Source organism: Trachemys scripta, chromosome 11, assembly GCF_013100865.1.
Source record: "Trachemys scripta elegans isolate TJP31775 chromosome 11, CAS_Tse_1.0, whole genome shotgun sequence".
Taxonomy (NCBI): Eukaryota; Metazoa; Chordata; order Testudines; family Emydidae; genus Trachemys; species Trachemys scripta.
In genome coordinates, this window is record NC_048308.1 from 47,619,252 (window position 1) to 47,634,255 (window position 15,004).

A 15,004-nucleotide genomic window follows, 5' to 3' on the forward strand; every position below is an offset into this window, starting at 1 on the left:
TAGGTCATAACACTGAAGACAAAATGGGGCTTCCTAGCACTAATATGTCATTGTTTGGAGAGGAAAAGACAACTGCCTTCAGTGTTATGACCTTGTGTCCAGGTAGTTAACTACTACTTTCTCTGTCTTCTCTATGAATCCAGAGACCTTTCAGTTTATCTGAATGTGACAGTCCAAAACAACAGTTTATTTGTCCAGCTCCAGTTTAGGTTCTTTTAACTACAACCCGTGAAATAATTCATTGTGAAGAACATTTAATGCAGGGGTCGGCAACCTCTGGCACGCAGTTCGCCAGGGTAAGCACCCTGGCGGGCCGGGCCAGTTTGTTTACTTGCCGTGTCGGCTGGTTCAGCCGATCGCGGCTCCCACTGGCCGCGGTTCGCCGTCCCAGGCCAATAGGGGCTGTGGGAAGTGGCGCGGGCCCAGGGATGTGCTGGCTGCGGCTTCCCGCTGCCCCCATTGGCCTGGGACGGCAAACCGCGGCCAGTGGGAGCCGCGATCGGCTGAACCAGCCGACACGGCAAGTAAACAAACTGGCCCGGCCCGCCAGGGTGCTTACCCTGGCGAACTGCGTGCCAGAGGTTGCCGACCCCTGCATTAAATGTTCTTCACAATGAATTATTTCACGGGTTGTAGTTAAAAGAACCTAAACTGGAGCTGGACAAATAAACTGTTGTTTTGGACTGTCACATTCAGATAAACTGAAAGGTCTCTGGATTCATAGAGAAGACAGAGAAAGTAGTAGTTAACTACCTGGACACAAGGTCATAACACTGAAGGCAGTTGTCTTTTCCTCTCCAAACAATGACATATTAGTGCTAGGAAGCCCCATTTTGTCTTCAAGAACAGTGATTCAAATGGGGTGCCAGGCACTGTTATATATTTTAGGGCATGCAAGTATAATTTAGGATTTTGTTTGCCTATTTACTGATGATTTGCATGAGTCTGAAATTTCCATAGTTTTCTCTGTAACAGTCTCTAAATAGTTTTCCAAAACATATTCTCGCTGACTGATAGATTTAGCATGTAGGATCAAATAATGCCATTAGATACACCTGTGTACCTCCATTCACTTTAGAGAGGTTTTACAGTGTACATGAAGACAGAATTTGGCTCTTTTGATTAAGGGTGCAAGACTATTTACGTTTAACATTAAACAATATTGGCCACCTACTAGCCCAGTTACTTAAATGAGGCACACCTTTTGTAAGTAATGGTTTTATAAGAATCTCATATCAACTCTTCCAGGGGCATGCTCAAACTCTGAGTTTCTAATTCCTCTTAGTAGACAAGAGATGAGCTCATTTCTGCAATGCTGTGAGTGCTTCCTACTCAGTGTCCCCAAAGTTGTTAATGTACATTCAATTTATACCTAAGAAAAGAAAGTCTCTTCCTAGAGATGACTGTTTTTTTGATATAATTGCAAAATGTGTGGGTGCAGTTCATATAGTATACATTTGGATTTCAGTAAAGAATTTTCTACATCATCTCATGAATTCATTAGCTCAAAATTTATTCTATTTGGTTTGGATAAGAACATTGCCATGTAGATTAAAAAGTGGCTGAAGGATAAACAGCAGTACATAGAGTTAGGTTTGAGGTGGTTGTTGAGATACAGCTGATATAAATGTTAAATCCTATTTTAATGACCCTATCCTGTTTTAGTAAGCTGAAAAACATAAATGGAATTCACAGATGATTCTAAGTTGAAAGGTGTTGAGAGCAGAAGTAAGGAAACAAAATACAAGGGTATCTATGGAGAGAAGATTTAACTTGGGAAAGATTAAGGATAATATATTTGGGGGAATATAGTCAGATACAAAAATATATTTAATGGCAGAGAAAAACAGAAAGCATTAATGCTGAAAGAACCTAAGAATAACAGTGTAAAAAAATATTCCCACAGTGGAAGTCTTACTCTACAGTAAAATTGCAAGCAGTTAAGGATGTTCATATAGGCAGCTATTTTGCAATGCAAATTTGGCTGTTTTTTTGGGGGGGGAAGGTGTTTTTTTGTTTTTTTAAATAGTGTCCTCTATCACTGTCATATCAAGGAAAACAACATTCCAGTAAACTTACAAAGTTTAAGAGATTTGAATGCGAATAGTTTTAAAAGAAATTTAAAACAGTTTATTCCTAGATTCCCAGGCCGGAAGGGACCATTGAGATAATCTAATCCAAAATAGGGCATAGATCTTCCCCAAAATAATTCCTGGAGCATATCTTTTACAAAAACCATTCAATCTTGACTTAAAAATTGTCTGTGATGGAGAATCCACCACAACCCTTGGTAAATTGTTCCAGTGGTTAATTACACTACTGTTAAAACATGTATGCCTTATTTCCAGTCTGAATTTATCTAGCTTCAATTTTCAGCCATTGGATCATGTTATAACTTTCTCTGCTAGACTGAAGAGTCCATTATTAAATATTTGGTCCTTATGCAGATACTTACAGACTGTGCTTAAGTCACCCCAAACTTCTCTTTGTTAAGTTAAATAAAAGGCTCCCCAGCTGGACTTCATGCATGAAATATGGCAGCCAGGCTACTGCCCGGTCCCCCACTTCCCTTCAGGAAAGGGAAGACTGTAATGCATCATGTGAGATAAAGTCCAACCAGGGAGTCTGCAGATAGAGGAGAATGGCGGCATGAGACACCCAAAACTACTTCTTCCATCTGTCTACTGACTGTAACTGGCAACTCCGTAATGAGAGAGGACGAGTATTCTTACAGTGGTTCACATTAACATGAGCTTTTTAAAAGTCCATCAAAAATGCAACTTGATAGAAACATGATGGAAGCCCATGCACTGAGTCCCCCTCTCTTCCCTCACATCTCTATGTGCTGGTGACAGGTTCAACAAGACAGACAATAGGTCATCAGTTTACACATTAGATATTGAGGATAAATGTGATTTAATGTATTAATTGATACAAAGTCTTAAGTATTCTCTAAAATAAAGGCATTAGGATTAGCATGGGGAATTTGTTAGTCTCTAAGGTGCCACAAGTACTCCTGTTCTTTTTGCGGATACAGACTAACACGGCTACTACTCTGAAAACAGTAAATCAGTTCTTCAAATATCACACTTGCATTTTACTTTTATTGCCTACTGTACAGAACACGGAATAACTTAACCATATGAACTGCATGTTTCTTCTCTTTACTACATTCCTCTTAGCCAAATTATTTCTATTTTTTATATTATTTCCATTGCCTTTGTAGTATTTGTCATTGTCAGCAGTGACATATGCTGCAGAAGGCAGAGCTCCACAACTGTAGAATGAACTGAGCCAAAAGAGTCACTCATAAAGCTTTAACAGATGTTTTTTCCCCTTCCCCTCCTGTTTTCTCCACAAAACCATCCTGCCCGCACAAAACAGCTGTTTCTGCTTTTACTCTTTTCCCTTCCTCAGAAGAGTAAATGTCCTCCTGATTGAACTGCAGAAAGGTACCATTTTAACACCAGAGCAAAGGGAGAATACAACCAGAAATATCAGGGCTTGAACTTGTATCCTCTGGGCATAGCTAGCACAGAAGAGGAAACGGGCCAGGCACCTTTCGGCCACTGTGTGTGTACACTCTCTCTCTCTCTCTCTCTCTCTCTGGGAGAGATTTTACAGAATGAATGATTTAAGCTCTATTTAGTGTTGGAGCCATCATGAAAATCTGCAACTCTGGATTTACTGCTGTATATGCAAACCTCTTTGGTTGAAAAATTGAAGTGGATGTTTTATGACAACACTCTGTCACACAGAGAAAGTACTTCCTGATTTTGATTGGTTGGAATTACCCTGAGAATAACTGTTCTCACAATATTTTGTTATCTCTGTTTAGAATCAGGGAGTGAGGAGGCATAGGACTCAAAACATTTCAAACCTCAGGCAAACTTTTGGTTTGGTTCAGCCCAAGATATGGGCAAAGAACCAAGCTGGAAACGATCCAAACTTTTTTATGCATCCCTAATTCAAATGGCCTGCAAGGATCTTTTGACAGTTTGAGGAAGTCTCAAATCAAAATCATGTTCCAAATGGAACAGCACATAGGTCTCAATCCTGGCAGGTGCTAATCACCCTCATTTACTGTTGACTTCTGGAGCACTCTGCACCTTAGAGGAGGAGGCCCATAATAACTCCTAATTAAAAAGCTTGATTAACAGTGATACTAAACAAATTTCAGATTCATTGACAAAGCTGAAGGAGGACTGCAAAGTGTCCAGGGCTGCTGCAGTGAAATGTGGAAATATTTTTAATCTGATAAATGACTTTTCAGTCTTTGAGGGATTGATTCCCCATTTACAGAGTTTGAACGAAGGACATCCAGATCCATTGTCGATAACACTACCCCGTCCACTATAGGAGGCTAGTTGACCACAGTTAGCAGTTTGTTGAACTGGTTTTTAACCAGATCTCTAACAATTAGAGGGAAACCCCATTATAGCTAGCTGATAATTAACTTGTTACATCTGAGCTGAACATTTTCAGGTCACTAGAATTCCCTTTTCAACACTGTTTTGAATTAACTCACAGGCAACAGCACGTCGAATTCAGCAACATCGCACAGACATCTTTGCAAACCCCCTAGAACTGTTCTTACGGCACTTGTCCAGTGGCACTGAAGCGTTAGCTTCCCATGAGCCTCAAAGGCTTCATTGCAGTATGCTCTTTCTCTGGGTAAAGCCGGACATGTTACTTGGTGAGCTATATTGCATCTTTTTATAGTTCTTGGGTGAATTGATACTTTGCCTGAATAAGTTGGATCCTCATGGGGTTATATTTTAGATAGTTCATGTACTAAACACAAAAAACTAACCATAGCCTGACTTAATGTTCATATACTGGGCCAAATTGACCACTAGTGCAACTCAATTGTGATTTCAAGGGGATTGTTGCATTCAGCGCACTCACTATAGTTACCTTTTCTGTTCTGCTATGTAACTATTATCTCCCAAACCTGTACAAAGCAGAAAAGGAGGAATTAAACCACCTGGCGCATATACTTTTTTCAAATAATGCTCTTAAAGTCATTGGGTATAATTATGGCTGGTTCTGAGTATGTGCTAGTGGTGAGAGTGGGATCACAGAGCCTTCCCAGTACACTGCAAAGGAGGCAGCCATATTTTGGTTGCAAAATACTGTGGACCACAAGGGGAGAAGGCCAGAGGGCAGTTCCTGCAGCACTCAGGACCCTAGAAGAGTAGGATTTGGGTTTGGAGTGGTGGACCTTACCCAGCAGTTGGTAAATATAGAGCAGCACTGGGGAAAGCACATGCAATACCTGCAGAATAGGTGCAGAAACATTGCAGGGTCCTAGCTACCCTGGAAGTGGTGTTATCCCTGCTCCTGACTTCTGCAGGCATAATGCTGTCATGGGTCTTCACACTGCTTAGTTCTTTTTCCCTCCGACCATTGCTCAGGCTCCTTGAGCCTTAGTATAGACCTTTGCAAATTACTTTTGCCTGAAATAAAAACTCCTTGGAGCCCAACATCTTCAGCTAGGGGTCTACACATGAAGTGGCTGCAGCATGAAGGCCTGGAGCTCTTTGAGAGTGGGGGTGAGAAAATAAATTAGTAAGTGTAGAGCAAATGGGGGAAAGAGGAAGAGGAAGTATGACATTATAGTAGCTTCATTTTATTGTTGCTGGAAATTGTACATCAGCTTCTTCATGTACTAGCTGGAAATACAGACATTATGGTAAAGTGCTTCCTTGTACTTTCACATCTTTCCCTGAGTCATCTTTTAAGATAGATGTGTTTGAAGGTCTCAGATGTGTTTCAGGTGAACTACTGCAGGCTAGTTCATGACATTGCACATCGTTTATACTCTCTTTATGAGGGTACAAATAATTTTTTACCACTTAAAAGTAAAGTTGTTTGCCAGAGAGCTTGTACAGATTACAGAACAGCCTCTGTATAAGATTACAACACACTGAATTACTCCTGTGCACTTTCCCCCATTAGTAGATTTTGGCTACCACCCAATTAAATTTAGTTTCCCATGTCCAACGGATACTATAAGCAGTAATCAGTAATGTTCTTGGCCGTTGGCAATAATACTTAAGATCTTAAAAGAACTATCACAATATGTGGGCAGCACTATTTTTTTACTTGGTAACAGTGTCTTTTGCATTTAGTTCTAAATGTCTGATGAGATTGTAAATTGTCCTTGGGAGAGCCAGTAGGACTGACACTTTAGGATGGGGATTAAGAGGAAAAAATCCGCACAAGTTTCTGCTTGTGGAACTTTCTCAACAGTTGCTGCATTAGGGGCGGGGTTATTCCTCTCATGCAGAATAGCCTACAGTGCCTACCCAGAAAGGTTGCAGATCCTTCAGGATCAATGGGAGGCCAGGGCTATTCCTGTTTCCATGGTTATGGCTCACTGCATCAAATCAATCTCTAGCAGGGGAACACTGATGGGCTAAAGGTGGTTCTCCAATGTGTGCATGGGAGGTAGAGGGAAGGAGGAATCGTGGAAGTATTATACAGTATGAGGCATGACTGGTGGTGGTAGTAAGGAGTTTTGGGGAGGAGGGATGATGCTTTCTCCTTGCCCTGATCCATCTGTGCCTCTCCTAGTCTACTCTCTGCCCTTCCTGCCCACTATGAGGACACCAATACCTGTAGTGAACCTTCCATAGACTTTGGAGAGAAGAGGGAGTCAGAGATGTGGAACACTGCCAGTGGAACTGGGGCAGGGGGTCACTGTGTCAGGGATCTCCTATGCATTGGGATCATGAAGGTATGTTCCAGCTGTATTTTCTCATGTTTCTGCAAGAATACCTACTGGTGCTAGATAAATAAAACCATAACAATCATAATCATACTTTATTTTCCAGAAACAGCATGTAAGTCATTCAGAGCAGAGACAAAATTACAGAATCACTTCACAACATTTTGTAGATTATAATATTTCCTGTCAACAGTGCTAGCTATTTTGCCTTCTAGAGGGAAGAAGCAATCACAGTCGCATGGCATTGTACCATCATGCTTTCATTTCTAGCTCAAACAAAGGAACAAGCTGGCAGCATTCATAAAACCACCTTCCCTGGGAGAACTGGAAACCAATTTTTGCCTATTTTGTACAAAAAAGGTTGATATAAATCTAGGTTTTATTTACATTTTAAAACAACTGCACCTTTTACTGCTCTTGGCTATAGATTAAAATTAACATAAAAATGTTTCCCTTTTTGAAGTAGTTGTTAGATAAAGGCACTAGTGGGTTTGGCAATGCACACCTTTGTAAACAGATTGATACTGCTGTAATTTGTTGCCATGCTAGATTCCTTGGTCTATTCATGAGGATATTATTGTGAGAAGTGAAATTTTAAGTTACTGTCGCTTATCAAGTGCCAGTTGTTTCTCGATTTGCTGAGGAACTTGTTTAACCCAGTACTCACTCCTTAAAAGATGTTTCTATATTGTATTTCAGAGAGCAACTCTCATTATTTATTTACTGCAGCTAACAAATCTGCTGGTTCAAACATTAAAAATGCATATTCCTGTGCAAAAGAAATTGCACAGGCAGAAGCTCCTGGTCGCTTTATATGGTGCATAATTAAGAACTGCTACTTTAGGACATCACATTCCCTCTAAAAAAAGATGGCAAAGCTATTTAGTGATGCTAACATTTGCAGAGAGCTATTATCAACCTAACTGTGTTTTTTCCTGTTTTACGAACATGTTCTCAATAGACATTTAAAATAACTTTCTTTCCTGAAAAGTCTTTGTGCCAAGAGCTCCCCGCCCCCGCCCCCCGGTTCTACCTACCATTTAAAACAAAGGTTTGTTCAAAAAAGAAATGCACAGTCACGCTTGACATATTTTAAGCAGCGTTAAAGAAAATTTCCCAAATAATCTTGTCTTTAAAGTCAACTTATTTTCACGAGCATTCAGAACAACAAAAGTAGCAGCTTTCCAAATGGTCACCATTTTATCATCAGCCCCCTCTTGTTAAAAGGGGCCTGTCCATTAACTAAATTGTCTGTTCCTAGCAAGAGACCAACTTTAAGAATGCTTTAAAAAAATGGAACTCATGATTATTATTTTACTGAGGCATAATTTAAAAAAACATTAAGTTATATTGTTAACAGCAAAATAAATAAAATCTTGCATTTCTACAGACTATCCTATTGGAGATCTTAAAGGCCTTGACAAACACTAATCACTGAAGCTTCAAAACACCCATGTGGGTAGGTTAGTTATGGATGGGTGAGCTGTTGCAATGAGAGGCTAAGTCATTTTTTTGAAAACAGAACAAGGATGTGGAACAGACAGGAAAAGAAGAACCCAGGACTTTTGATTTTTTTAATGACAAGTCTTCTTCATTATTCACAATTCATTCAGGGCTTATCAGAAATGCACAATTTAATAGTAGTATTTATTAGTATTAGAGTAGCACCTCGAGATCTCAGTTATAGACCAGGCTGCACTGTGCTAGGAACTGTACAAAAAGAACAAAAATATTGTAAGCAAGTTGGGACAGGGACTCTTTAAATAGAATATCTAGTTGTGTGGAATTCTAGGTCTTTTCTGTTTGAAAAAAAAAATACATTGTGAAACACCATCCCTCCCCCACAAATATGTACTGTCCAGGAGTTGGAAAAACGTATGTTTTGAAACAATTATGAACAATCCAATTAGATGCCATGACGCCGACTATAATTTAGCAGACAATGTGGACCAGGACAAACCATGTTCAGCATCATGTCCACTAACCATGATTAAATACTGGGGTAGCTAGGTTTAATCATGGTTCTCTGACATGATACCGAACATGATTTATCTTGGTCTACACTGAGTTGAGGTTAGCATCCCGGTGTCTAACTCAGTTGTTCATAATCATGCTCAAACATGAGTAGGTTCCAACCCAAACATAGAATAAGCACTCTTCAATCAGAAACAGTGAATGGAAACTCACTACTTTTTTAAAAAATAACTACAGATGAAACAACTTCAGGCTGTTGCATACTTTCAAGTCTCTCCCTTTCTCTCTAGTGTAATGGAGACACAACCCTTTAATAAAAGTCTTTGAAGAGAATATAACTTCTCTAATGGCTTCCATATTAACCCTAATTCTTAGGGCTCAGCTACTCCTTTCTCTGTATGATTGTGCCTAGGTGGGGGAGCTACCACTGCCATGTGCACTCCCTGGGAGCCCCAGGAACCATATACTGGGGATAGTCTCATCCAGAAATGTTCCTGGAGGTTCCCATTCCAGTGCTGCCCTTCTGCACCCCAGGCCAGCATGTACCATGCCTTTGAAAGCCATTTAGCTACAATAGGGGTCACTGTCAAATCTGTTGCAAAGATGATGAATTAAGATAATAAAAACATGTAAACACTTAATAATGGAAACCTATCCTTTTACAGTGGCAGTCCTTACTGTGGTCAGTGGAGTTGTGATCAGAAGGTGCTGGCTCTCCTCTTGTTTCCAGCTGCTAAATTGCATTCAAAGAAGCAAAAAATATGTTCAATAACTTTCTCAGTATTACTGTTCCTTGCTGTGGTTGACACAGGGATGTTTTGGTTGGGAGGGAAATGGTTGCATGTGATTGTAAATGGGAAGGGATTGGCCATGACAATCTCTCTATTAGGTGTAGTCCATTGCCATGAAAAAATTGGAGAACTCCTGTTTCACAGTTTTCTCATAAGATCTATTTTAATGCCTCATTACCGCTCTTCTAGCCTTATTAGTCAACGACCTATTCGAGGGAATAAATCATCATTTAAAGGAGATCAAGACATCCGTGAATGTTTACACCTTGCTGATATTGAGAAAACAGGCCAAAACCCAAAATTCACAGAGATGCCAATTTTGGTTGGACGTATTCCTGGAGGTTTCATCACATGACATAATTTTTAATTAAATATTAATCTTTAATTCCTGGAGAGTCCAGGACAATCCTGGAGGGTTGACAACCTTACAGGGATGATTATTAATGTGACCACAAACCAGACCCATTAGAGATTGGCGCAGAAACCACTGGGACAGAGAGTGTGTTATTGGATTTACTGGGTCCCCCGGCCTGTGAGCAGCTTCTATTGTTGTTTCCCAGCTGCATATTCAGAATACCAAATTTCAATGGAATGCTTAAATTCTCTGGAAATCTCCTATCTCATTTTGTTCCTTTAAAAACAATGTCCCATGTGCACTATGTTCCAGGCCGCACTGCAGCCCTCCAGGTCACCTGGATTGCTGCCATAACATGGACAGGTTCACAGGGCTGGGTAAATCATGTGGGGTGGGAGCACAGAGAAGCCCCAGGTCAAGAGGGGCCAAAGATGGCTTAAAGCCACCTTTCTCCCCCTCCTCCAGGCTGCAAATTCCATGCTGTGCCTCCTAGAAGGGTCGTACAGAATTTCACCCAAGGACTTTAACTTGCCAACATAACGTAACAAAAAAGTAAAATATTCTCCACCCCCTCTGCTCATTTGTATATAAAATGCATAGGCTAGCACATCCAACAAATAAAATTAATGAAGAACATGTTCCCCTTCACACTAAATCATGATTATGCTGAATTAAAACAACAGTTGGTATAAACTCATGGGTGCACGAGTTAGACCACAGAGCACTTTCAGATACACCCTTGCTGAAATGTTTGAAGTTTATTTTTTCCAGAGACTTCATCCCAGGCTGCACAGAGAAAATTGTGCTTCTCTTTGTGCGCCTTCTCAGTTGGTGTTTTTTATTTGAATGACTCTATTTGATGCTGTTTACTAAATAATGATTGAAAAAAGATCCAAGGGTTTCTCTGAGAAAATGTTTACAGCATGAAGTCATTTTCTCTAATGGCCTAGTTTAAAAAGTTATTGTTTTTGCGTCAGTGACATATGCTAATTTTACATGAACAATACGACCAGGGTGCAAGACTTTTTCTCAGGGTCAGAGGCAAGGCAGTGGAATTGGGAGTCTTTGTTAACCAAAATGCATCAGTTTCTTGTTCTTTCAGGACTTACTGCCTTTCAGACTTCTTTTCCAAGACTCTTAATCAGACTCTTTTTCCATTTGGCTATATGTCTTTTACTAGGAGGCTCAAAGGATTTAAATCAAGAGTTTCTCCTAAATCAACATCACACTTTAGAAACGTGAACACTTAATAATAAAATGGTCACAAAAATAGAAGCTATCTTGGCTAACAATGATCTGACCTCTTTGGATAAGAGAATGAACCCAAACAGCTTCAAGTTTCAAAAAGTTTCGTTAAGTATTGTCCCAGGCCTGGAAACACCGATGCTTAGATCCTCAAAGGTATTTAGACACCTAATTCCCTCTGAAATCAAAGGCCTTTGGGCTTAACTCTCATATACACTAGACCAGTTTGGCAGTGTAAAAGGGACTTAAAATAAGCCAGTTCATTTATAAGCCCAAGATGGATAAGTAAAATGGAACATTTTTATAACCTGTTCACAAGCGGACCCTATAATTCAGGGGTCGGCAAACTTTGGCTCCTGGGCCATCAGGATAAGCCGCTGGCGGGCCGAGATGGTTTGTTTACCTCGAGCGTCCACTGGCATGGAAGTAAATCTAAGTAAACAAAGTGTCCCGGCGCGCCAGCTGCTTACCCTGAGGGGCCGGGACAGTAACTGGTGGGGAAATTTTTTTGGGGGGGAGAAGTTGGGAGTCAGGGGAGTAACCCCTGTGACCATCCCCCACATGACCCCACCCCAGCCCGGGACCGCCACACTCTCCCCATCCCATCCCTTCCCACTTTATCTGGGGAGGGCCAGGGGAGGATGTCTGTGGCCTGGCTGGAGCTGCTCCAGCAGGCTGGGCAGTGCGGTCGCACCCTGCTCCGGCGGGCCAGACCAGGTGGCGTGGCCGCAGCATGTTCCAGTGGGCTGGGCCAGGCAGCATGGCTGCAGCATGCTCCAATGGGCCGGGTGGCACGGCAACAGCCTACTTTGGGGGGTGGGGCCGAGCGGCACGGCTACAGCCTGCCATCCCCAGAGCTGCAGCTGCTTCGGAGGCTGCGGGGAGAGCAGCGTGGCCAGAAGCGGAGAGACTCTGGCTCTGCCTCTTCCCTTCTGGCTCTGCTGCCTCTCCTTGCTCCCTCTGTTGTGGGGAGGGGCTCTGTCCCACCTCTCCCTCTCTATACCCGTTCATAAGCCAACCCCCTTCTCTGGTGCTTCTCTTTTTTACTTAAAAAATTCGGCTTATGAACGAGTATATACGGTATACATGCATTTGAAGGTCTCTTTGCACTCTCAGACTGGTGTAAAACAGTCTTACCGTACAGTGGCTGTGTTTGTCTTGTGGGGGGCAAAGCTCAGTTCCAGGGCTCTTCTGGTACATGTGATGTCACACTGTGTGGAGGTTGCCATTTTGAGCCCTGAGCAGCACTGAGAAGGAAGGAATGGCTGATGCCCAGCAAACCTGATCTGGTTGTCAGGGGGCCCCTCACTACTTTGGGGGCCCCTGCGATTGCATGGATTATAGGTGCCTAACGCTGCCACTGAATGTAAACAAGAATCAGTCCTCTAATTAATGTTCTTAGTTTTACTCATTGACTTGATTGGCACTAGTCAAGAGAATAAAGATAAGCACCTGTGAAAATGTCTGCAGCATCAGTTTGTTTTAATTACCCAGGTTTCTTCATTTCCTGCTTCCAAGTAAGAGTAGAAGCATAAGAACCAAAATACCCTCAGCGAAACTGTCCTTGAAATGCTAGTATTTATGGAGTGACTGGAAATGGACTTTCAGAAATTATGGCAGTGATATCTGTTCTCACAAGAGATTTCTAACCTGATTTACTATTTAAAATAAGTTCAAGTGAGTTCGGAGAAGCTTAAATAGGAGCAATTTTTGATGCTTATTTGAATTGAACTACCAACTACTTCTGAGGTTTTCCCAGTTCTTTCTAAATAACCATAATTCTAAGAAATCTAAATATTTCCTTTATAAACCTAAATATTCACATCTCAAAAGCATTATTTAGTAAAGCTGAAAAGGGAAGATCCATTACATTTCACCCATTTTGTATTAGGCTCAATTTAGTTAAAAATTCCTAAATGTCAAAGCTACAAATCACAGCTATCTCAGTAGCCAAAACCATCGCTGAAGCTAGTTTGTTTCACTAAGAATGCATCACTTATAGCTGCCATAATGGTGAGAAATCTTAGTTTGCTTGTTTCCTTCCTAGTGAAACATTCTACTTAGCAATCATCTATATGAACCAAAAAAATAAAAAATAAAATAAAATTCAGAGGAAGTACACAAAAAGACTTATAATGAAATTATGGTTTAGAAGTATCCTCTCATTTCGTGGTTGCTAGAATCTCTTCCTTTCATTCTAAGGTTACCGCACCTATAGTACTCATGAGACAATGCTCTGGCATCATATGAGCTAAGCTGGGCAACGTATTCATTTCTATGAGAGAAAATTCTACCTTATTTACTGTATATCAACTTTCTTTATAGTCCACTTTGAAAGTTAACACTTTGAGCTATGAATAGCAGAGTGATGAAAAAATAAGGCAGAGAAACAAAATAACTTACTGTTGTAAATCGACAGAGACTTCTACAGCTTTCCACCAATTTTTCTTTTTATAGACCCATTCCAAACCAAAGTCCTGAATCCAAATATCTCAGCAGTTTGGGAACATTCAGACACATTTCTGAAATCTGCACCTTTATAGTGATTATTAGTTATTATTTTATGAATAATTTGTATTTACTTTGGTTTATTTTTTTACATATCAGCCATTACCAGATACTTCAGTGCTAAACAAAAGTTAAAACCCAACAATAGTTAATGTTAGTCCCAATGGCCTGGAGAGTAGTTACCTACAAATTCATTTCACCTGTAAATCTTCATCATAAATTTTTGTAGTCCCACTGAATTCCATAGTGTTGTAGAATGATCCCTGGCTATATACAAGCACACACAGATCTTGCCTGAGAACCCATACCCCCATTCAAGGCTTTTGACTCACAAAAATAAGGGTTTCTATTCAGTTAACTGTAGAAGTATCACAAAAGTAGAACGGAACAGAAGTAGAAAGTAGAAGTAAAACAGGAGTAAAACAGAAAGCAGAAGTAGAACAAAAGAAGATCAGCTATATTCCATCCAGTGAGAAAAAGAGTAGACCCACATAAACCAGACCATCAACATGTACAACAATATCAGATGGCTTCTAATTGATATTATTGTAGTGCTTGGGAACCCCAGTCATGGGCCAGAATTCCACTGTGCTAGGAAAATGTCCTCTTACCATTCATTTCTTCTTCTATTAGTAAAACTGCAAAGATCTGCTTAAGAAAGCCATAAAATAGATACATTTTCCTTTCACACAAATTCCTAAAATGGATGCATGAACTATGGTATTGGTGTAGACAGGGGTCGGCAACGTTCGGCACGCGGCTCGCCAGGGTAAGCACCCTGGCGGGCCGGGCCAATTTTATTTACCTGCTGATGCGGCAGGTTCGGCCAATCGCGGCCCCCACTGGCTGCGGTTCACCATCCCGGGCTAATGGGGGCGACGAGAAGCGGTGGGGGCGAGTGCTGGCCGTGGCTTCTCGCCGCCCCCATTGGCCCGGGACGGCGAACCGTGGCCAGTGGGGGCCGCAATCGGCCGAACCTGCCACGTCAGCAGGTAAATAAAACTGGTCCGGCCCACCAGAGTGCTTACCCTGGCGAGCCGCGTGCTAACGTTGCTGACCCCTGTGTTAGAGTTTCCATGGTTAACATTACAGGGCTGCCATCACAATCGAATTTCAATGTTATTTCGTAAGACATGGGATGTTGCATGTTTCAGACTTTTCCACTGCATTCTACCCATTTCATTTTGCCTTGTAATAACATTTAGGAAGCATGAAACATATCAGTTCATGTTATCATGTAAAATCCTCTGCTCTCTGCAGAGCACAAATTTTACAGACAGCGCCAGCTGCAATCTGTAGGAAGCAGTCTGAGTGTTTCCATGAATTTAATTAAAGATCATATGCTTAGGGTGTGGCCGTGGGAAAGACTGGTGTATTTTACACTCAGCCCCTGAAGCC

At 41.2% G+C, this 15,004-nt stretch overlaps 1 protein-coding gene across 3 annotated transcripts in view; it reads right to left on the minus strand.

Moving 5' to 3' along the window:
• Window positions 1–15,004, minus strand: part of CALCRL (calcitonin receptor like receptor) — a 96,237-nt gene that overhangs the window by 46,101 nt on the left and 35,132 nt on the right. The window contains exon 2 of one of the 3 annotated variants that reach the window (XM_034785333.1): window positions 6,622–6,792. The exons of the other annotated variants lie outside the window; for them this stretch is intronic. The gene's annotated coding sequence lies outside the window, so the exon portion shown is untranslated. The remainder of the gene's footprint in view (window positions 1–6,621; window positions 6,793–15,004) is intronic. 3 annotated transcript variants of the gene reach the window in all.